The sequence below is a fragment of the Lepidochelys kempii genome, chromosome 20 (assembly GCF_965140265.1).
Source record: "Lepidochelys kempii isolate rLepKem1 chromosome 20, rLepKem1.hap2, whole genome shotgun sequence".
NCBI classification, from domain to species: Eukaryota; Metazoa; Chordata; order Testudines; family Cheloniidae; genus Lepidochelys; species Lepidochelys kempii.
This window is the reverse complement of record NC_133275.1, coordinates 19,529,745-19,554,006: the sequence shown is the minus strand read 5'-3', so window position 1 is coordinate 19,554,006 and position 24,262 is coordinate 19,529,745. Positions and strand designations below refer to the sequence as shown.

General features: G+C 47.9%; 1 long non-coding RNA gene across 1 annotated transcript; it reads right to left on the bottom strand.

Moving 5' to 3' along the window:
• Positions 1–17,482: 17,482 nt before the first annotated feature.
• LOC140900800 (uncharacterized) lies at positions 17,483–24,230 on the bottom strand. Its single transcript, XR_012155719.1, has 3 exons — positions 24,152–24,230; positions 19,045–19,926; positions 17,483–18,055 (listed from the first exon to the last, which is right to left on the bottom strand). It is a non-coding gene; the product is annotated as an uncharacterized lncRNA (long non-coding RNA).
• Between the last annotated feature and the right edge of the window lie 32 nt (positions 24,231–24,262).

Genomic DNA, 24,262 nt, shown 5'->3' with positions numbered 1-24,262 from the left:
TGTGCATGACAAACAAGGTGCAGCACGATGGGGAACCTGGCCCTTAATCTTAGCTGGCAGGAGGCACAGGGTTTCCAGGGGGTTTTGAGCTGTCTCTCTGAAGAAGTTTATGATGTCCCAGTCTCATTTGCCTGTGCATGGACTTCTCCCCATGTGACACTGACATTTGCTTTTCACTGACACTGCGGGAGCTTTGGGACACCGGAGCACCCCGGGATTGGGAGGATGCTCTGGAATGGTGTGCAGGGCTGGCTCAACGGCGACGCTGACTAGTAATTCGATAGCGATCTGATCAAATCACCACCGACCACCTTGTAACTGCCATTTCGATCGACCAAGCCAACGGAACCTGCCACCTCCCAGTGCCTGGCCCATATTGTGGCCGCGTGGGTAACTCGGAAGGGGTTGGATCCCAGCAGCTGGGGCCACCCAGCCCAGCTGACTACCAAGATCCACAGGTGGTGCTTTGCCCTAGCTCCTCAAGACTTTGCTTGCCTCCTGCATCTCAGTGCGGGTGGGTTGTTGCCCCTAAGGCTCGAGTCAGGAAAGTAGCTTGAGCAAGTAGTTCTAAAGCTAGTTTCTGGCCAAGGGAGCCACTGCTATGGCCCCCATGTACTCCCCTTCCCAATGGAGCCCCAGGTGAGGCCAAGAGATGGGGTTTGCAGCTGTGAAGAGTCACAAGAGCCTGCTGGGACGGGAGCAGTCAAGCTGATTTCTTAATATCTCTGACCTCCTTCTTGAACATGCTGCAAGCGGAAGAGACTGATGATGTGTGATGCAGGACCCAGCTCACTCTCCCATAGCCAGATTGGCTCTTGCAGGGCGGAAGGAATGTGTATAGAGTAAACGGATGGGATCTATCTATCGAGGTAGCGGGCTGGCCCCAATCGCCATAGGGTCTGAGTGCCTCACAATGGATTTTAGCCTCAACCCCTCTGGGCGAGGCAGAGAACGGTTATCCTCATTGTATAGATAAGGAAACTGAGCCAATTCCCTCTATGACTCAGTATTCAGTGCTCTGAGGTTTTGGGAATCCATAGGATGCATGATCCTGGCACGTACTAGACATTGTCTCTGGGAAGGGCTGCTTGTCTTGCTTCCCAGGACCTCCTGAATTGGGCAGGGAGGCCTTTGGCAGTGTTAAGTCTCATCAGAAGATCATTCTACTCTCCAAGAAGATGCCTCTCCTTCCCCTTGCAACCCCCGCACACTCAAGAGCCTGGAAGAGGCCTAGAGAAAAGCCTGGAAGAGTCTGGCAGGGGTGATAGAAACCAGGCAGATTGGGCGGGACACAGAACATATCACAGCAAGCCTGAGGAGGAGTTCCCTGACATTTGCCAGGAGAATCATCGAGCTGGCCAACTGTCCATCGTGAAGCCAAGAATAGGACAGCAGCCCTGAGTGTGGGGGTGGGGGCTGGTAGAATAAGCATGGGGATTTAGGAGGCCTGAATTCCCCACCCCGCTGTAAACTCACTCAGTGGCCCTGGGCACATTGGTTTACTCCTCAATCAGGCTTCCATCCATTGTGAAAATAGTGGTAAACCACCTGCCTCCCTGCGGGGCTGGTCTCAACACCTGGATGGTGTTTTGAAGCTATAAAGGAATGCAAAAATGCCTGTCACTGTTATTTTCTGATCAGCGGTTTGTCCACAACCCAAGCAGATTTCACCTTTATTATTATTATTTGCAGTGCAGCAGTTCCTGGGAGCCCCAGTCCTGGACCAGGACCCCATCGTGTCAGGCGCTGTACATTATTTATTAGGTGCTGGGACAGGGACACTCACCTCTTGAAGGTGCCTCTGTTGGCTGGGTGTGATGGTGCAAGCTCTCCTGCCCAGGTGCCTCCTGTAAGTTGTTGACCTCACTAAGTGGCTCTTCAGTGGCTCAGGTCACACCCTCTAAAATGGATGAACCCCTTCTGGGGGTAGGAAAGAGTTCAACACAGTCTGCCTTCACCAGGGTCTTCAACCCCATCTCTGGACCCCTTTAAGTGCTGCCCTTCACTTTGGCTTCCCAACAGAGCCTTGTCCCCTTCTTGGGTCTTAGACCGCTGCACTTAGACCACAGTGGGTGGGGGGAGGTACAACCCAGGCCGGCCCACTACTATGGGTCCCAACCCAGGGTCCCTACATACAGCAGCCACATGCAGTTTCCTTCAGTTTGCTGCTGCTCTTCTTTGGGCCCTTTCCCACATAGCCTCTTTCTCTTCACCCTGCCCTCTGGGCTGAAGTTCTCAAATCCTCTTCCTCCTTGCTGAATGCACGTACCACCAGAACCCACCTTCTGGGTCTCTTATTGAGCTCCTGTGACCAGCAATAAGCCCCCTTCCTTGCTCCTCTAGCCCCAGCCAGGAACTGACCTGGTGAGGCCATGCACCTCCTTTTAGAGGAGCCTGCTGGCTCCGATTGGCTGCTTCCACAAGGCCTCTCTAGGCAGGCCTGGAGGACCCACCTTCACTGTTCCTTCCTGGAGCAGGGTGTGGTAGGGCTGTGGGGCCTCCAGCAGGGGGCCTCAAAGGCCCTAGTACACCCCTTTACATACTCCCCTGCCCCTCCTGCCCGCCCGCCGCAGAAATAATTAGGGGTAAGTCTTCTTCCTAAGAACAGAGTCCCCCACTATTCGGGAAAGGATGTCTGTGCTCCCATGTCGGGACCCTGGGCGGTGCCTTATTGTAAAGGCAAAAGGTTGTAGCACCAGATACCACCATGTAATCCACAAGCTGGTGTCTTTCATTGCTTGCATCCAATTCATAGAATATCAGGGTTCGAAGGGACCTCAGGAGGTCATCTAGTCCAACCCCCTGCTCAAAGCAGGACCAATCCCCAGTTTTTGACCCAGATCCCTAAATGGCCCCCTTGAGGTTTGAACTCACAACCCTGGGTTTAGCAGGCCAATGCTCAACCACTGAACTATCCCTCCCCACAGTTCAAGGGAGTGTGGTTCATTAATAGTTCGAATGGGACTCCTAGGAGATAATAGCACAATGCCACCGCGGCCCAGCGACTAGCCAAGCATTCCCTTTCTGTGGGGCAGTACCTGCTTTCGCGTTGCTGGAGCTTCCGGCGCAAGCAGAGGATTGGGTGCTCTGTCCCTCGAAAGTCGTGAGATAGTTCAGCCCCCACGTCTAGGGTGGAAGCGTCACTGTGTAAAATAGAAGGCAGTGAAAAGCCTTGGCACCAGTTGCTACCCCAAAATGTCTTTTATTTTTTGCAATGCCTCCTGCCCCTCCTGTGTCCAGAGTAGAATAGTTGGTGCAGATGTCCTGGTGAGATCTGTCTAATGGTGCGGCTAATGTCCCCAAATGGGGAGTAAACCAAAGCTAACCACTGGCCCGGGCTAAAAAGGTCAATCCTTGTTTTTTTGTTTGCGGGACGGGAGTTTTTTCCAGTGCCTCTGTTTTATTTTGCAGGGGCTGTATTCTCCCATTCCCTTCAAGATAGCTCTGTGGTCTCCTGCAGGCCAAATTTACACATTTCTTTGGGTTCACCATGAGCCCAGCCTTCTCCAGTGATTGCAGAACTGCCGTTACGTGCCATAAACGTGATTGCCAATCTTCACTGAAAACCACTACATCGTTCAGATACGCAGCAGTAGATTGCCTGAGGTGACGACGTACATGACCGTTGAAAGTTGGCCGGTGCCTCATGCAATCCAAAGGGCATAGTTAGAAAATGGAACAGCCCTAATGAGGTGGCAAATGCTGTTTTTCCCCAGGAGTCAGCTGTAAGGGTTTATTTGCCAATACCCCTTGGTCAAATCCAGTGTCGTACTATCCTTCGCTTTCCCAAGCCGATTCAAGAGTTCATCAACTCTTGGCATAAGCGTCAAATTGTGAGGCTGCATTCAAGGCCTGGAAATCCACACAGAACCAGGTTGTGCCATCTGGGCACCAGTACCACTGGACTGCCCCAAGGACATTGGGATTCTTGAATGATGCCCAGTTCTGGCATTGCGTTAACCCCCTGTTATAGTGCTCCTTTGAGTTTCTTTGGAACATGGTAGGTCCTATTTTGGGGCTTTGCAGATGGGTTCATCTGTATGTGATGGACCAGGAGGTGGGTTTGACCTGGCTGAGAGAAGAAGAGATCACCAAAGTACCCAAACAGGTTCCCAGCCTTTCATCGCAGGCGTGGAGGGAAGCTCCCTGCTAGGGTACGTCTGCAGGGCCTAGGCGGTATGGCAGGTCTCGAGCAAAGGCAACGCATGGGGGCGGGGCATGCAGGGTCATGTGCCCCCCCCCGTTTACTGCTTGGCTTGTAGTGAGCATGCTTACTTAGACTGAGCATGCTCAGTAACACTGCTGAAGCCGGCTGCCCTCACTCTGTCGCCCCACTATCAGCAGACACGGGTCGTCTCTGGTCTTGAGGATGTATAAAGAGACACTTCTGTGCTTTCCAAGCCTTTAACAAGTTCACATAGATAATTTGTCTTTCCTTCTTCTTATCCAGGAAATGGGTCTCATAATCCACATTTCCTATTCGTCGTATGACCTTGTAGAGTCCCTGCCACTTGGCCAACAGCTTGCTATCAGTGCGAGGCACCAACAAGAAGACCTGGTCACCTGGATGGTAGACTCTTTCCTTGGCTCCTTTATTCTAATGTTGGGCCTGGGCTTGCTGAGCCTGCCCCAGATTCTCTCCAGTAAACCTTAACATGCAATTTAGTCGTTCACGTACCTGGACCACGTACTGCACTACATTTGGGGCTCAGGAAGCCTGCTCTTCCCATGTCTCCTTGAGCAGGTCCAGGATCTCCCAGGGTTGCTGGACATAAAGAAATTCAAAGGGGAAAACCTGTTGATGCCTACAGCAGCTTTCGTTCCACAAACATAAGATACAGCAGGAGTTGGTTCCAATTGCAGGTGTCCGTGTTTGCAAACTTTTTCAAGATGCTTTTCAGAGTTCAATTAAACCTCTCCGTTTCGGGGTGGTACATGGAGTTCCTGAGGGATTTAACCTTGAGGAGTGCCCAGACCTCCCTTAACAACCAGGACACAGAGTTTGTCCCGTGGTCTGTGAGGATCTCCATGGGCACGGCCACCCGAGAGAAAAGCCACAGCAGTTCCTTTGCTACAGTTTGTGCTGTTACCGAGAGCATGAGGATCACCTCTGGGGATCGTGTGACATTGTTAGTAAGTAGCCCTCTTCCTCCTCGCTGAATGCAAGTACCACAGGAACCCAACTTTTAGGTCTCTTCTTGAGTTCTTGTGACCAGCAACGAATCTGGTCAAGCCCTGCAGCTCCTTTTATCTGAGCCTGCTGGGTTCTGATTGGCTGCTTCCACAAGGCCTCTCTAGGCACACCTAAAGACCCCACCTTCACTGCTCCTTCCTGGGGTGAGGGGATCAGACTGTGGGGCCTCCAGCAGGGAACCTGAAAGGGCCTGGTACACCCCATCACAGGTGTGTTATGGTACTGCCAAGGAGCCCCAGGCATGGAGCTAGAAACTGTACATTATTTATTAAGTGTATAATGGTAGCTCGTAGGAGCCCCAGTCATGGACCAATATCCCATTGTGCTAGGTGCTGCACATTATTTATTAGATGCATTATGGTAGGTCCTAGACCGTGGTGCTGGGGGCTGCACAAACACAGACCACAGAGATGATCCCTGCTCCAAAGAGCTTCCAGTCTAAATAGACAAGTCCTACCAGGTGGGTAATACAAACAAGTGGGCAGAACCAAAACAGTCCTGCGGTGGAGTACAGACTAGCTCTGCACACCATGTTTAACCAGCCAGGACCCACAAGATCTCACCCCTCTCTAGCTGCTAGAGAATGGCAATGTCCTGTCTTACCAAGGTACCGATATGGTCCCGGTAACCGCAGCATCTGAGCCCCTTGCAATCTTCATGGTATTTATCCTCACCACTCCCTGGTGAGGCAAGGCAGGGCTGCCCTCCCCGCAGTACAGAGAGGCTACGGGTCCGGCTGAAGGTGTGATTTCCAGCTCGAGGATATAGGCACACGCGAGCGTGGATCGAGTTGGCACACAGCACTGGCAGCATGTACCTATGATCTCAGATGGGATTGGGCTCAGGGAGCGAACCTGGAGCTGCCCTGTCCACACTGCTATTTTTAGCACCCTGGCTCAAGTGGATCGACCTGAGCTGGGAGTTACACCTCTCGGCTGCAATGCAGGTATACCCTGAGAGACCTGTGTGAGGTCATGCAGCCGCGCCGGTCCTCTGGGCTCCAGACTGGGGCCTAACCATTAGGCCATGCTTTCCTGCATGCAGGACTCGAAGAAGACGGCAGAGGTCATGTTGTGGATTTCAACAGGGGCTTCCCCCACCACACAAGTGGCATCACAGGAAGGAACAAAGCGACTTGTGCATGAAGCAGAGCATCAGCTGAGCAAAGCTGGCTCGTTGGAGGAGGGAATTTTCCTCTCTTCACCCACCCCTGTAGCTGGGACTGAGCACCACTGTGCAGGAGCATTGTCAGGATTTCCACTCCGCTAAAGAAAAGCTGAGTTTGCTGTGCCTGGTGCGGCTGCGCTCCGCAAATTTCCCAGTGAGCGGATTTAAAGCAAACATTGGGCGGACAAATATTCCTTCTTTAGGTTGCCAGGGTTTTGTGGTAGGTCCCAGAAGGCCTCAACCCAGGCACTGCAGTCAACAGAGTGAGAGACCCTCCCTGCCCCACAGTCTAAACAGACAAAGGGTAGGAAGAGAAACTGAGGCACAGGGTGAAGTGGGGAAGTGATTTGCTCAAGGTCACCTAGCAGAGCCAGGAATAGAACCCAAGTGTCCTGAGTCTACTCACTGGGCCACGCTGCCTCTGACAGACATGGTGGGTTTGGCACTCAGCAGAGAATAAATAATGAACTCATCAAATAACACTAAATAACATTAATGGGAGGACAACATTAGCAGCTTTTTTCAACCTCATTCTTTGTAAGGATGCGGAAGAAGCTGAATACCATGTCTGAAAAGCAAAGCATAGAGGGTTGGGAGCATGTGACTGCCTATGTGGGGTGCTGTAGGCTAGGGTTAACTACACACCCAGTGACCATGAGGTCTAGCTCCCACGTCAACTCTTCCCATGACAAGCTGTAATAATGAAGTCTTCCTATTGCATTCACCCATCTTTACAGATAAGATGACCAAGGGCTTGCACCAAATCATATCAAGCAGAGCTAGGAGTAGAATGCAGGTTGCTAATGTAACAGCAAAGTCTCAGTCACGCTGCCTTTCAGAAGGAGCATGCCATACCCGGGTGCTTCTGTAACCCCCTTTTGTAACCTCCATGCTGCTCTCTAGGAGCTAGAGCACATATTGAGGCTTGTGACTGCCCTGCTACCTCCAGAGACCTGGTTCTTTACCTCAAGTGGTTCTTGCTTACATGCATCCCAGTGTCACGCCCAGCGGACAACCCAAACAGGGTGGTTGTTACATTTGGCTGCGCTTCTGGAAACCACTAGACAACACTGCTCCCAGAGCCAGGCACAGAGACCAGCAACAATCCCGATGCCCACTGTCCCACCCCTACTGTCTCACAAACTCATGTGTAACTGACCGCAATTTGTATATTGCATCTTCTCATATGGCCTGATCCAGGAAAAAATAATGGCATGCTGTCCCCTGCCAATTACTGCTGTAGCTAAAGCAGCAGACATCTGTCCTCTGGATTTAATGGTTGTGCATTCAGACTCTGCCATTTGCCCACTGGGCAACGTGGGAGATGCATTTATAAAAGCCAGACTTAGAACCCTGGAATAATGGGTGGGATGATTTTACCGGAATGAATTCGGATGTTCTGCTAATATTTGTTTGTTGCATTTATTATAATAATACCTGAGCTCTTCTCTAGCACCTTTCATCAGTAGATCTCAAAGCACTTTACAAAGATCAATATCATCCCCATTTTAGAGATGGGGAAACTGAGGCACGGAGAGGTGAAGTGACTTGCCTAAGGTTACCCAGCATGCCAATGGCAGAGCCAGGTCTCCTGAGTTCCAGTCCAGTGCTCTCTAATGTTTTTGTTTTGGTTAATGGGCTCTTTCCCTTTAACAACAGGGTGGGGTAGATATTTGTAGCGCACAGAATCATAGAACTGTAGGACTGGAAGGGACCTTGAGACAGAGTCTTCAAAAGGCTAGAACTTGATTTAGTAACCTGATCTTTCTGGAAAACAGACTCATTCTTCAAGGTGGGACATCAGTGCTAGTGGGGACTGGCTACCGCAGGCTGTCACTAAATAATGAGCCATGGACCCTTTCACATGTAGGTCACCAGTTTTTATCCTCCCCAGCATAGCACGGGTTGAAAGTTGTTCCCGTCTAATGGCTGTTTGATGGCCCTGATATGAGATGAGTTTGGTAGGTTCCAGTCTCAGCTCTCACATGACCAGCTCATCACTAGGCTCTGCATTGTACCGTGAGCTCTCTGGGGCAGGGATTCTCTCTGGGCAGCGCTTGGCCCGGTGGGGCCCCATTCTCATTTGGAGCCTCGATTAAGAGCTCCAGTAGTAGAGTCTCCAACCACATTATTTGTGAGAGCTGGCAACATTGTGATTATCACACTCACAAGGGCGAGGAGGTCAAAAGTCAGAAGACAGGCCCCAAACAGGACTTAATATTTTTTTAAAAGCTCCTGAGTTGTGGGCCAATTTCATGAGTTTTGGGGGCGGGGTCTGACTCACGATTTTTGAATGTCTGTAGTGAGCAATACTGCACATGCACACACAGGCACATATGCACAAACGTGCTCACACATATACACATGCATAAACACACAAGTACAAACATACATGCATGAGCACACACATGACCATGCGTGCCCAAACATATGCTAATGCATACATGCACACACAAGCACAAACACATGGTAACACACATGGGCAGGTGTGCACACGTGTAAAAGCACACGCTAATACATGTGCGTGTGTGTGTACACGCACAAGCAAACACATGCACCTGCATGCACAAATATACGTGAACACACGCACGCACGTACGCACGAACACACAGTCGCATGCACGGGCGTGCACGCACAAATGCAAAATCACACACTAATACATGTTTCAGCGTAGCAGCCGTGTTGGTCTGTATCCGCAGAAAGAAAAAGGAGGACTCGTGGCACCTTAGAGACTAACCAATTTCTTTGAGCGTGAGCTTTCGTGAGCTACAGCTCACGTCATCGGACGCATCCCGTGGAAAATACCAATAATACATGTGGGCACACACATGCACCTGCATACACAAACATCCACGAACGTGCACGCGTGGACACTAGTGCACATGTGCATGAACACGCACTAACATGCATGTGCACGCGTGCAAAACCAAACAATAATATGTGCGTGCACACACACACACAGACACACACACACACAGAGGCTCCCTCCCTCGTTCCTCCCTGAGATGCCGCCCTCCCCTCGGAATGAGCCTCTGCATGCCGGGCATTCCAGCCCCACTTCCCTCACTCAAGCGATAGATGGTGCCCTTTGCACAACACACTTTCCCCAGCTCCAACAGGGGACACATCCTTTGGTGCTGAAGCTGAAAACATTAACCCCTTCCTGGACGCTGGCTGGGACAGGGCGGGAGGGGGAGGGGAAGGGGCTGAGCTCCGGCCTCCCTCACAGCTTGCACCAGGTTTAGCAACCTCTTGGATCTTTGTCAATCACAAACCTCAGGTTGTTTCGGTGCCGACCCGGCCAGCCGAGCTTTTTCAAGGGCAGAGATTTATTGGGCGTATTTCTGCTGGCGTTTACAAAGGAGCCGATGGAAGTTTGGTGCCTGAATCCCATTGACTCCTAGCCACTTAGGCCCCCTTTGAAAACTCCAGAATTAGACCCTTGCTGCCGGTGATCAGATCCTGGTTTTTACCCTTCGGCTCCGGCACTTTTTGCAAACATTTATTTCTTTAGATGCATTCATGGTGTCTACAGCAACCTGTAGGGGCATTCATAGGCCAGACAGGACCCCTGTGATCACCTCCTGTATAACACAAACCTTAGGACTGCTCTGAATTAATCCCTGTTTGAATTAGAGCAGAGCTTTTTAGAAAATCAGCCCCTCTTGACTTAAAAATTGCCAGCGATGGAGACCCCACCACAGCTCTTGGGAAGTTGTTCCAATGGTTAATTACCCTCCTGGTTCAAAAAATGGCAGTTTGTTTCCAGTCTGAATTTGTCTAGCTTAAACTTCCAGTCACTGGCCTGATGATGATGATGTGTTCAGAAGTCCCAGCCGAGCCCGGGGCCCCATCATGCTGGGTGCTGCTCGGTGCTGGACTGTGAAACAGCTCCTGTTTGAAGAGCTCACAGTGTAAACTGGCCTATTGCAAATTTACAGTTAAAGCAGGACAGGAAATGGCTTTCCTGAGCTGTGAAAATCTTCAAGATATATTAAAATTGGAAAAAGTACAGAGAAGGGCAGCGGAAATGATTAGGGGTATGAAACTGTAAGAGGAGAGATTAAAAAGACTGGGACTGTTTAGCTTAGAAAAGAGATGACTAAGGGGGGATGTATAGAAGTGTATAAAATCATGAATGGCGTGGAGAGAAAACCTTTTGTAGTGGTAAACACCCATTTTTTCATGCTTTGTGTGTATAAAAAGATCTTCTATACTTTCCACAGGATGCATCCAATGAAGTGAGCTGTAGCTCACGAAAGCTTATGCTCAAATAAATTGGTTAGTCTCTAAGGTGCCACAAGTACTCCTTTTCTTTTTGTGGAGAAAGTGAAGAAGGAAGTGGTATTTTCCCCTTCCGGTAACATAAGAACCAGGGGTCACCCAATGAAATGAATAGGCAGCAGGTTTAAAACAAACAAAATGAAGAACTACTTCACTCAATTCAGTGATAACCTGTGGAACTAATTGCCAGGGGATGTTGTGCAGGCCAAAAGTAAAACTGGGTTTAAAAAACGAGATAAGTCAACAGAGGATAGATCCATCAATGGCTATTAGCCAAGACAGTCAGGGATGCAACCCCATGCTCCGTGTGTCCCTAAAATTCTGACTGCCAGAAGCTGGGGATGAATCACTTGATAAATTGCCCAATTCTCCTTATTCCCTCTAAAGCTTCTGGCACTGGCTACTGTTGGAAGACAGGGTACTGGGCTAGACGAACCATTGGTGTGACAGTATGGCCGTTCTTATGATAAGAAACAAATTTTCATGTCCTGAATTAGATGAAAAGTCAAATCTCGAAATTTTTGCAAACTGAAAATCTGAATTTTTTTTTCAGCTCGGGTCAGTTGAAACGTTTTGTTTTGAGATTTACAAAGGGTTTGTTTCAATTTTGACCTTTCTCTCTTTTCCCCACCTTTTAAAGTCTAAATTTCAAAATGAAAACTCTTTTCAGCTCAAAAATCTTTGCATTTCGACAATTTCCAAATTTCCCCCCCCCCCAATAATTTTTCATGGCAGGAGGTTCATTAAAACCAAACCTATTTGTGAAACAGGGTTGGTTCAAAATGAAGTTACAATAGACTTTCATAGACATCAATAAACTCAAATAACATGCCCCTGTGACTCCTCTGGATGCCAGCAAAGAAGCCCTTGTTCCTCAAACAAGTGCCCACCACATCTTCCCTGTCTCCCTACCCCACTCGCCTTACAGGACTCTTAGCAATCTAGTCAACCCACAGCTCCATGTTGGAAACCCACCTTCCGACCCTTGTGAGTGACTGCCTCAGTCACATGACTTTGTTTCCTGTCCCCAATTAAATGACCTCATCTTTCAAAGTGACTTCCCCAAGCAATTTCTGTCTCTGGGTCTGAGGGCCTGGGGATTGGCTCTTGGAAAATATTCCTGGACACGGAATTTGGTGGCACTATGTATGCAAATAAAATTAACATTGCAATAATACCTCCTAACTCTTATATAGCACTTTACATCTGTAGATCTCAAAGCACTTCACAAAGGAGATCAGTCCCATTATACAGGTGGGGAAGCTGAGCATGGAGCAACAAAGTGATTTACCTATGGTCACCCACTGGGCTGATGGCAGAACCAGGCCTAGAACCCGTAACTTCTGAGTGACAGTCTAGTGCTCCAGCCACTCAGCACTAGTTGCCTCTTCTCATCCCAGAAGGATCAGTGTCCTTAGTCCCATTTTACAGACAAGGAAAGCAAGGCACAGATGGTGTGACTTGACTGACATTTCGCTATGTGCCAGGAAGTGACCCCGGGAGTCCTAGTGCCTATCCACTGCACCACACTGCCTTGAACAAGAAAAGGGACGTTAGCATGAGCCAGCCCCTGCTTCTATTAAACAAACTGGTTGCAAACATTACACAAGCAGCTCTAATGCTGACACAGCCCTGTGCGCCCCTTTGCACCAGGGAGGGGGAAAACCCCAGCGAAAGGGAGCAAACCATTAGCTCCACCCCAGTCCAGAGGGGAAGAAGGATCAGGTCCCACAAAGGTTGTTTTTACCTGGGGAGGGCCTATGCCTCTGCCCAGGTCAAACTCGACCGTCACGGCTGCCGAGGGGTCGGTGTGACATGAATTGGCCAGCTTGGACCCTTCCTGTCCCTCGCTTGTCAGCCTCAGCAGAGAAGCCAGGGACACAGACTAGATCATGGGGTGTGAACCCTCCTCCCTGCCCTAGTGTGTAGGGGGTGTCTGGCACACATCAGGCTGGGTGGGACCAGGGAAGGAACTTGCTGGACCACTGTTGGGGGCCTGGGGTAAACACAGGCCCTAAGGCTCCCAGGCTGGCAATCAGACACCAGGGCACGTGAAACAGATTTTCCTTCCCTCATTGCTTGATGACGGCCTTTTTGCACCCAGCTCCTCACCCTTAGAACCCCATCTGGCCTAGGAGCTATTGTCCACCCACCAGCAATCAGAGGACGGAGAAGGTGGAATTGCTCTGGCAGAGCCCATCTCCTCCTCAACCTTGCCCCAAACCCAGGAAGTTTTGAAATCAGCCAGCATCTCCCTGCCAGCCCCAGGGAGCTGTGTCGGCGTCAGCTGTTCTCCTGATGCTGTATTGATTTCTGGCAGCAGTTCATTTATAACCAGTGGGTAGTTGAACTTTCACCCCGGCATTTCCTCCTGATGTCTCTGGGAATTGCCGGAGTGAGGGCTTTGGGTATTATTTAAAAGGTGCTTACGGGAGGAAAGGACATGGCCTCATTCATAGAAACTGCAACCCTAGGCTGGGGAGATCTGCCAAGGTGGCAGATGGAACTTGCTGTTGGTGACTGGCGTGGAAATGCCGGGCAGCGTGGATGGCTCTGCCGAATGGGGCTGATTTCTTGCCAAACCTTCGCCAGGAATTTCAGGTTTCGTTACAAACCAGGACCTCAGGTGCAAAATCCTTTTGGGCCATCAGCATTTCAAGTGAAATGGCAGCTAATTATTATTAATATTATAATAACATGCAGGTACAGCTGAGATCAGGGCCCTGCACAGACACAGTTCCTGTCCCAAAGGGCTCAGAGTCTGACTGGCCAAAGGGTGGGAAGAGAAATAGACACCCAGAAAGGAGAAGAGACTTGCCCGAGGTCACGCCTGGGAACAGAATGCAGGAGTCCAGACTCTCAGCCCAGCATCCTACTCTTTCATGGATGGGGGAACTGAGGCATCAGGTAGATTAAGTGATTTGCCCCAGGTCTCACAGGGAGTCTGTGGCAGAGCCAGGTTTTGAAGCCAGATCTCCTGTAACACAGGCCAGTGCCTGAACCACAGAAGTGTCCTTCCTCTTTAACTTGGCCACCAGGGCTGTTGACAAACTGGATGTATTACTCTGTAATGAGACCCAGCAAGGGTCACAGGAACTTTGCCCTTGATCACAAGGGTTTTCTCCTGCTCCAGTGCAGAGCCCTCACCACTAGTGGCCATGAATGATCTACCAGAGTAATCCCACTGAACACACCTCTGTTAAATCTAGAGCAGAGCCATTTTCTTTTCTCTGTCTGAGCCATTCTGCATGTCTGCATGACCCTGTTGGGTGTCCTAAGACTGTATAGTCTATCTAGGTCTTGACAATCATTTAAGAACACCTTATTAGATGCCCAAAATAGGCACAATCCCACAATCAAGGAAGAAGGCTGTGCTGGTTAAAAAATTGATGTGGTGTAGAGATAAAGTGAAGGCAGATGGCAAAAAACAATAATAAAAATAATATATAACAAATGGAAGGAAGGTGAAGTTGATAGTAATGAATATAAATTAAAAGTTAAGAATTGTAGAAAATTGATAAGGGAAGCCAAGGGACACAAGGAGAAATCATTGGCAGCAGAGTTAAGGACAATAAGGAGGAGTTTTTAAAAAATATATTCGGAACAAAAAGAACCCTGACAACAGCACTGGTACATTACTAGATTGGAATGGTAGAATTATAAATAATAATGCAGAAAAGACAGAAGGGTTCAATAAATACTTCTGTTCTGCATTTGGGGAAAAAGCAGATGATATAGTCTCATATGGTGATAACACTCTTTCCATTCCACTAGTATCTCTGAAGCATACTAAATACAAGCTACTAAAGTTAGATATTTTTAAATCAGCAGGTCCAGATAACTTGCATTCAACGGTTTTTAAAAAGCTGGCCAAGGAGCTCACTGGACAATTAATAAAAAGAAGAGGAGTACTTGTGGCACCTTAGAGACTAACAAATTTATTTGAGCATAAGCTTTCGTGAGCTACAGCTCACTTCAAGCTTATGCTCAAATAAATTTGTTAGTCTCTAAGGTGCCACAAGTCCTCCTCTTCTTTTTGTGAATACAGACTAACAGGGCTGCTACTCTGAATCCCTGGACAATTAATGTTTATTTTCAATAAGTCTTGGAGCATTGGGATGACTCTAGTAATCAGGCTGACACTGATCCTATGCAAGATAATGGAGTGGCTGATATGGGATTTGATTAATAAAGAACTACAGGAGGGTGATGTGATTAATGCAAATCAACATGGGCTTATGGAAAATAGATCCTGTCAAACTTACTTGGTATCTTTTTTTAATGAGATTACCAGTTTGTTTGGTAAAGGTAATGGTGCTGATGTAATACACTTAAAATTCAGTAAGGCGTTTGACTTGGTGCCGCACAACATTTTGATTAAAAAACTAGAAGAATATAAAATTAACAAGGCACACATTAAATGGATTAAAAACTGGCTAACTGATAGGTCTCAAAATGTAACTGAAAATGTGGAATCGTAATCGAGTGGGTCTATTTCCAGTGGGACCCTGCAGAGATCGGTTTGTGGCCCTACATTACTTAATATCTTTATCAATCACCTGGAAAACAATATAAAATCATCATTGATAAAGTTTGCATACGACACAAAAATAGAGGGTAGGTAAATAATGAAGAGGACAGGTCACTGATTCAGATTAATCTGGATTGCTTGGTAAATGAGGCACTAGCAAACAATATGCATTTTAATACAGCTAAAAGTAAAAGTATATATCTAGGAACAAAGAATGTTAGCCATACCTACAGGTTGGGAGACTATCCTGGGAAGCAGTGACTCTGAAAAAGATTTGGGGGTCATGGTGGACAATGAGCTGAACATGAGCTCCCAGTGTAATGCTGTGGCCAAAAGAGCTAATGTGATCCTTGGATGAATAAACAGAGGAATCGAGCAGGGGTACAGATGTTATTTTACCTATTTAATTAGCACTGATGTGACCACTGCTGGAATCCCGTGGTCAGTTCTGGTGCCTCAATTCAAGAAGGAAGTTGATAAACTGGAGAGGGTTCAGAGAAGAGCCACGAGAATGACTAAAGGATTAGAAAACCTGCCTTATAGTGATAGACTCAGGGCCATGCCTACACTACAAAAGTACTCCAATTTTACAGAAGTCGATTTTTGGGAACAGATTGTATAAAGTTGAGTGCATGCGTCCACCCTAAGCACATTAATTCGGCGGTGTGCGTCCACAGTACCGTGGCAAGCGTTGACATTCCGAGCGGTGCACTGTGGGTAGCTATCCCACAGTCCCCGCTGCCAACTGGAATTCTGGGCTGAGCTCCCAATGCCTGATGGGGTCAAAAATGTGTCGCAGGTGGTTATGGGTAAATGTCATCAGTTAACCCTCCCTCCCTCCGTGAAAACAACGGCAGACAATCATTTCGTGCCCTTTTCCCTGGATTGCCCGAGCAGATGCCATAGCACAGCAAGCATGGAGCCCGTTCAGCTCACCGCAGCAGTTATGACCATTGTAAACACCTCGCACTTTATCGTGCAGTTATGCAAAACCAGCACCTGAAAAACCAGGCAAGGAGGTGACAGCAGTGCGGTGATGAGGACATGAACACAGATTTCTCTAAAACCATGGTCCCCGGAAATTTGGAGATCATGGTGTTACTAGGGCAGGCTCATGCTGTGGAATGCCGATTCTGGGCCCGGGAAACAAGCACAGAGTGGTGGGACCGCATAGTGTTGCAGGTTTGGGATGATTCCCAGTGGTTCCAAAACTTTCGCATGCGTAAGGCCACTTTCATGGAACTTTGTGACTTGCTTTCCCCTGCCCTGAAGCGCAAGAATACCAAGATGAGAGCGGCCCTCACAGTTCACAAGCGAGTGGCAATAGCCCTGTGGAAGCTTGCAATGCCAGACAGCTACCGGTCAGTCGGTTATCAATCTGGAGTGGACAAATCTACTGTGGGGGTTGCTGTGATGCAAGTAGCCAATGCAATCATTGAGCTGCTGCTATCAAAGGTAGTGACTCTGGGAAATGTGCAGGTCATACTAGATGGCTTTGCTGAAATGGGATTCCCTAACTGTGGTGGGGTGACAGACGGAATGCATATCCCTATCTGGGGACTGGACCACTAGGGCAGCCAGTACATAAACCGCAAGGAGTACTTTTCAATGGTGCTGCAAGAACTGGTGGATCACAAGGGACGTTTCACCAACATCAACGTGGGATGGCTGGGAAAGATTCATGACACTCGCGTCTTCAGGAATTCTGGCCTGTTTAAATGGCTGCAGGAAGGGACTTTATTTCCAGACTAGAAAATAACTGTTGGGGATGTTGAAATGCCTATAGTTATCCTTGGGGACCCAGCCTACCCCTTAAAGCCCTGGCTCATGAACAGGCACCCTGGACTGTAGAAAGGAGCTGTTCAACTATAGGCTGAGCAAGTGCAGAATGGTGGTAGAGTGTGCATTTGGACATTTAAAGGGTCGCTGGTGCAGTTTACTGACTCATTCAGACCTCAGCGAAACCAATATTCCCATTGTTATTGCTGCTTGCTGTGTGCTCCACAATCTCTGTGAGAGTAAGGGGGAGACGTTTATGGCGGGGTGGGAGGTTGAGGCAAATCGACTGGTTGCTGAATACGTGCAGCCAGACACCGGGGTGGTTAGAAGAGCATAGCAGGAAGCGCTGTGCATCAGAGATGCTTTGAAAACCAGTTTCATGACTGGGCAGGGTACTGTGTGACACTTCTGTTTGTTTCTCCTTGATGAAAACCCACCCCCTTGGTTGCCTCTAAATTCCCTGTAAGCCACCTGCCCTCCCCGCTTCGATCACAGCTTGCTTGCAAAAGGAAATAAAGTCACTATCGTTTAAAAAACATGTATTCTTTATTAATTGATTATAAAAATAGGGAGATAACTCACAAAGTAGCCCGGGTGGGGTGTGGGAGGAGGGTAGGAGGGAAGGAAAAGGCCACTTCAAAACTTGTTGAATGACGGCCTTTTGTTGCTTGGGCTGTCCACTGGCGTGGAGTGGTTGGGTGCCCAGAGCCTCCCCCCACGCGTTCTTGGGTGTTTGGGTGAGGAGGCCATGGAACTTGGGGAGGAGGGAGCGCGATTAAATAGGGACTGCAGCGGCAGTCTGTGATCCTGCTGCCATTCATGAACCTCCACCGGACACCAGAGCATGTCCGTTTGATCCGGCAGTAGCCCCAGCGTTGCCTCATGCCTCCTCTGATCTTCCTGCCACCACCTCTCCTCATGTTCATCGGCCGCTTTCCTGTACTCTGCTATTTTGTCCCTCCACACATTCTGCTGAGCTCTGTCAGTGCTGGACGACTGCATGAGCTCAGAGAACATTTCATCACGCGTGCGTTTTTTTCGCTGCCTTATCTGAGATAGCCTTTGGGACGGAGGAGGGAGGCTTGAAACATTTGCAGCTGCTAGAGGAAAAAAAGGGAGTGAAGTATTTTAAAAGATACATTTTACAGAACAATGGCTATACTCTTTCATGGTGGACAACACTATTCACATTACATAGCACATGTGATTTTGGTACAAGGTCGCATTTTGCATCTTATATTGAGTGCCTGTGGCTTTGGAGTTAGCGATCACACACGCAGTGCCAGGTAACAGAATTTGGCTTGCAGGCGGTCATGGTAAGCCATAGCCTTTCGGCTTCTGCAGCCTTCATAACAGCAGCCTCCTCCTCTCCCATACCAAGTAAAGCACGTTGAGTTGGCCATTTAGTGCTGCAGTTTTCCTGTTAACGTGCAGCAGCAGAAACCAAACTAACCCCGACCCCCACCCCCACATCCAATTCTCTGGGATGATCGCTTTACCCCTCACCCCACCGCATGGCTGGTATCAGGGAAGATCCCTGCTAGCCAAACGCCAACAGCTCAGCGCCAGTAGCCCCCACTCCCACTGCGTGGCTAACTGCGGGGAGGATTTCTTTTCAGCCACAGGCAAACAGCCCAGTAGGAACAGCCACCTCTGAATGTCCCCTTAATTAAATTCCCCTATTTCAACCAGGTTACCATGAATGATATCACTCTCCTGAGGATAACACAGAGAGATAAAGAACGGATGTTGCTTGAATGCCAGCAAACACCGGGACCATACGCTGCCAGGCTTTGTCATGCAATGATACCAGATTACTTGCTACTAGCATGGCGTGGTAAAGTGTCCTACCATGGGGGACGGAATAAGGCTGCTCTCTCCAGAAACCATCTGCAAAGGCTTTTAGAGTACCTCCAGGAGACCTTCATGGAGATGTCCCTGGAGGATTTGTGCTCCATCCCCATACATTTTAACAGATTTTTCCAGTAGCTGTACTGGCCACGAATGCATCCCAAGTCCGCAGAGCTACTTAATCATTAAAAAACGCTTGCTTTTATAACATATATTATATTTTAAAAGGTACACTCACCAGAGGTCCCTTATCTGGCTTGGTTGGGTTGGGAGGGTTTTTCGGTCAGGGTGATAAAAAGATCCTGGCTGTCGGGAGAACAGTGTGCTGTGTGACCTCCTCAAGCTTGTCCTCCTCCTCATCTTCCCTGTCTGCAAAATCCTCAGGCATGGCGGAGAGTACCCCATCATCGGCGTCCACGGACGGGGTGGGGTAGTGGTGGCGGTCCCCCTTAGAATTGCATGCAGCTCAGCGTAGAAGCAGCATGTCTGGGGCTCTGTCCCGGAGCGTCCGTTTGATTCTTTGGTTTTCTGGTACGCTTGTCTGAGCTCCTTAAGTTTCACGGGGCACTGTGTTGCATCCCTGCTGTAGCTTCTGTCCCTCGTGGCCTTGGAGATTTTTTGAAATGTTTTGGCATTTCGTCTTTTGGAACATAGTTCTGATAGCACGGATTCCTCTCCCCATACAGCAATCAGATCCAGTACCTCCCGTTTGGTCCATGCTGGAGCTCTTTTTCGATTCTGGGACTGCATGGTCACCTGTGCTGATGAGCTCGCCTGGCCAAACAGGAGATGAGATTCAAAAGTTCCCGGGGCTTTTCCTGTACCCCTGGCCAGTTCATCCAAGTTCAGAGTGCTATCCAGAGCGGTCATAATGGTGCACTATGGGATAGCTCCCGGAGGCCAAAACATTCAAATTGCGTTCACACTAATCCTAATTCGAAATGGCGACGTCGATTTCAGCGCTAATCCCCTCATCGAGGAGGAGTACAGAAATCGGTTTTAAGTACCCTTTATGTCGAAAAGAATGGCTTCGTTGTGTGGTTGGGTGCAGGGTTAATTCGATTTAACTCTGCTAAATCTGACATAAACTCGTAGTGTAGACCAGGCCAAGGAGATCAATCTATTTAGTTTAAGAAAGAGATGGTTAAGGGGTGACTTGATCATGGTCTGTAAGTACCTACATGGCGAACAAATATTTAATAATGGGCTCTTCAGTCTAGCAGAGGAAGGTATAACACAATCCAATGGCTGGAAGTTGAAGCTAGACAAATTAATTCTGGAAATAGGGTGCACATTATTAACTGTGAGAGTAATTAGCCATTGGAACAATTTACCAAGAGTCATGGTGGACTCTCCATCACTAACCATTTTTAACTCAAGATGGGATGTTTTTCTAAAAGATCTGTTTTAGGAATTCTTCTGAGGAAGTTCCATGGCCCGTGATATACAGGAGGTCAGCAATGACCACAATGTTCCCTTCTGGCCTAAGATTCTATATGGTGCTCAGCACCATAGTATCTGAACATCTCGAGTTCACTATCATTACCCCCATTTGACAGATGGGGAAGCTGAGGCACAGCAGCTGACCAGCAGTAGAGCTAGAAATATAATGCAGGTATTGTGAGTCCCAGTCCAGGACTCTAGCCACTAGGCCACACTGCCACCCCCACACTGCTGAATGTACTCTCCACGTGGGCCATTAGCTGTGAGCTACTCCGAGTGAATATGCCTCCTTCCAGACTTGAGTCTTGCATTTCACTGCTTTGCACAGCCCCTGTCTGGAGAAAGTCCAGAGCAAGCTGCGGGTGTCTGATGCTTTGAAATGTTTGGATCTTTGGTGAGCCCTCGGCCTGGGCCTTTAAACATCATCTCACTGCTAACAACACACACACACGCACAGAGGGGCAGCTGTGGGGAAGGGGACAAGGCCACTGCTCCAACCCAGCTGATAAGTCCTAAGTGTTGACAGAAGCAATAATTAGATCCAGTCATTTCTGCTCATCGTCAGGTCTGGTGTATTTATGCCAGAACTTTTTATTTTCTTTCTTTTTTTCTAATCAGAGCAGAACATGGAATGGAAAGAGCCAGCAGTGAGTGAAAGTCCCCGGATTCTTGTCTTCCATTAGAAAGGTGATCAAATGGCAGCCCAGAGCTCTACCCACCCCAACTTGTGGGAATCCAGTTATGTATCAAAGTAGTCGCACCGTCAGCCAGTGCAAAGCGAAGCTACAAAACACTTTTCTGTTTTTCAACATGCTCCTAAATTTCCCACGCGTTCAGCTTTTGGGAGCAACTTCCTCACAGTTGGTCTTTGTCCATTGGTGAATGTTGGAGCAAAATCCCTTCAGGCATTTTGGAGTTATGGGGTGAGGGGGAGGTGGGGGCTTGTTCTGTCTTTTTTTTAATCTGGATGGAATTTTCAAAAGTGACTAGCTATTTGTGATGCCTCTGCATATAGGGGTCTGACATTATTATTATTATTATTATTTATTAGGTGTATTTTGGTAGTTCCTAAGAGCCCCCATCACAGTCATGGAGCAGGACCCCATTGTGCTAGGCGTTGTACATTATTTATTAGGGGTATTACGATAGCGCCTAGTAGCCCCAGTCATAGACCACAACCCTGTGGCTTTAGGCACTGTATATTATTTATTAGGGGTATTATGGTAGCACCTAGGAGCCCCAATCATGGAGCAGGGCCCCATTGTGTAGGTGCTCTACAAACACAGAACAAAAAGATGGTCCCTGCCCAGAAGAATTTACAATCTACACTGAGATTAGAGGTGTGCTATGAACCAATGGTTTGGTGACCAAACCGCACTCAAATGGGGGGGGGGGGGAATTCATTTGCTTCAGGCTGCCTAGAAACAAAAACATGTCAAATTTTCCAGTGAAATGAAAAAGTCGATTTTTTTTGTTTCAAGTGAAATGAAACATTTTTAAATCAAGGTTGGATTTTTTTTTATTTTCAACAGATCTGCTCTAGCTCAAAAGGAATTAATTTAGGGCAGTTCTCTGGCCTGTGTTATACCCCAAGTCAGACTAGATGGTCACAATGGCCCCTTCTGGCCTTGGAAACTCTGAATCTACAAAGTGGCAGGGGCGCATTTTGCCCCCATTCACCTGCTTGCTGGTCTAAGTGTGAGATGTAAATCTGCTTCCATCTGTCCTCTGCACAACAAGATCTTGGGGTCCTCAAATAGCTCCCCCCTTTCTTACCCCCTGCCCACTCCCTTCTCAAAGCACGTGGAAATGCAGTATTTGTCTGTGGGGAGATCAGGCCGGTTTAAAGCAGACCTAGCGGTTGGGATCGTTCATCCATTAGGGTGATTTGTGAATTTTTAACTCCTGTTTTAAATTGGTTTTCACCTAAGGAATAATTAGACTGGGTCATTTTCATGGGATAATTGAATAAGGATCATTCTGCCTGGACTTGGTTCTTTGAACCACAGTGAATCTCCCAGCCCCTGGTGAGACTGCCTGCTTTTCCCGGTCTCATTGACCGAAAGGGAAGCATAGATTGTGCATAGCAACTCTGGATTCTGCTGGGTGAGGGTCAAGTGTGATTCAGGGATTCAGATATATCTGAGGCTTCAGAAAAAGGAGCAAGAAACTTCATACCAGGGAATTAGGGCCAGATTTTCAAAAAATCTCCAGGCCAAATTTCCAAGCCTTTAGTACCTCTTTCTATTATTTATTACTGTACTATGGTAGCACCTAGGAGCCTCAGTCATGCACCAGACCCCTTTGTGCCATACAAACACAGAACAACCCTATAATCAGCCACAATCCAGGACAGATAACTCTTGTGATTTTAGCATGAATCTCAAAACATTTGCTGTTTTTCTTCAGGCTTCAGATCATGGAGCCAGATTACTGGTCATGTTTTCAAGTTTGTAATAAAGACTCATAACCCAGAGGAAAAAACAAAAAGAAACAAAACAACCCAACCACCACCACCACCACAGATGAATTATTGCATTGTAACACCTCATAATTTTTAAATCAGTCTCATGATTTGCTGGGGCTGGCCATGATGTATTATTGTTTATTTAGATTTAAAATAATAAAAAGCCAATGCTTAAGCCTCCCTAACACATCCTTGATTGTACAATAAAACACCAGCAGCATTAAAGTTATAATTTAAACAGGAACTCAAACACCAACACATCTTCTTAGTTGTGGGAACCATATTCTGAGCCCTCTCTATAAATCCTAGCATACACATCTAACTGTATACAGTACACATCTTTTGTGTTTCTGTGTGTGTGTGTGTGTGTGTGTGTGTGTATGTGTGTGTGTGTGGGGGGTTGTACAGTGTCTGGAACAAGGGGGTCCTGTGCTGCTGCAATACAAATGATAGCAATAATATATCCTGTAGGTGGCTTGGAAAAATCTCACCTAGGATGTCTAAGATGTCCCCCTTTTTAGTCTTTATGAGATTATAGAGTAACAAATGGAAGGACATTTTCAGTGTGACTGACCCCAACTGTTAAAATTAATCATGAATTAATCAGGTCTTGCAAAATCACAAGACTAGCTTAAAAAAGCACAAGATTTTTATCAAAAACGATTGATTTGGGGTTCTTTTTTTTTTGCCTTCTCGTTGCTGAGCCTTTAGGCTCACACCAGGGTCATGTTTTTGAGCTTTTCTCAGCATAGAATCATACAATCATAGAAGATTAGGATTGGAAGAGACCTCAGGAGGTTATCTAGTCCAACCCCCGCCTCAAAGCAGGACCAACCCCAACTAAATCATCCCAGCCAGGGCTACCACCTCCCTCGGTAACCCATTCCAATGCTTCACCACCCTCCTAGTGAAATAGTGTTTCCTAATATCCAGCCTAGACCTCCCCCACTGCAACTGCATTATGTGGCATAGAAACTTGCTCTTCTTTCTCATGTAATTCTATGACTTCAGAAGTTGGGTCTTTTAAAAAAGCAATCTACATCAAACATTGTGAGACTTGTGATAAAATTGTGAGAATGGGCAAAACTGGGTTTTCTTTAAGAAAAAAGTATCTGGTTCTATTGTTCAACTAACTGCCTATGTCCCTATAACACTAACCTAGCCACAACCCTGTGTGTCCCTACAATACACACATACAATCCTGTGTCCTTAAAACAAGCACACACACACCTGTATGTGCATATAACCCCCCCGTGTCCTCATAACACACACGCCTGTGTATCCCTGTGACACTCACACCCCTGTGTCCCTATACCCCCCCCGCATGTCCCTACAACACACACACAACACCTGTGTCCTTATAACATACCCACCCACCTATTTGTCCTTATAACACACCCACACACCCCCAGCAGTGTGTCCCCTTAACACTCACAAACACACACACGCCAAGTGACGCTGCTGTAGTAGGGAACAAGGCATCCACAGGCTTTTGCCCCCCCGGAACTACATCTCCCAGCATCCCCCGTGGCTCTCAGGAGCCTGC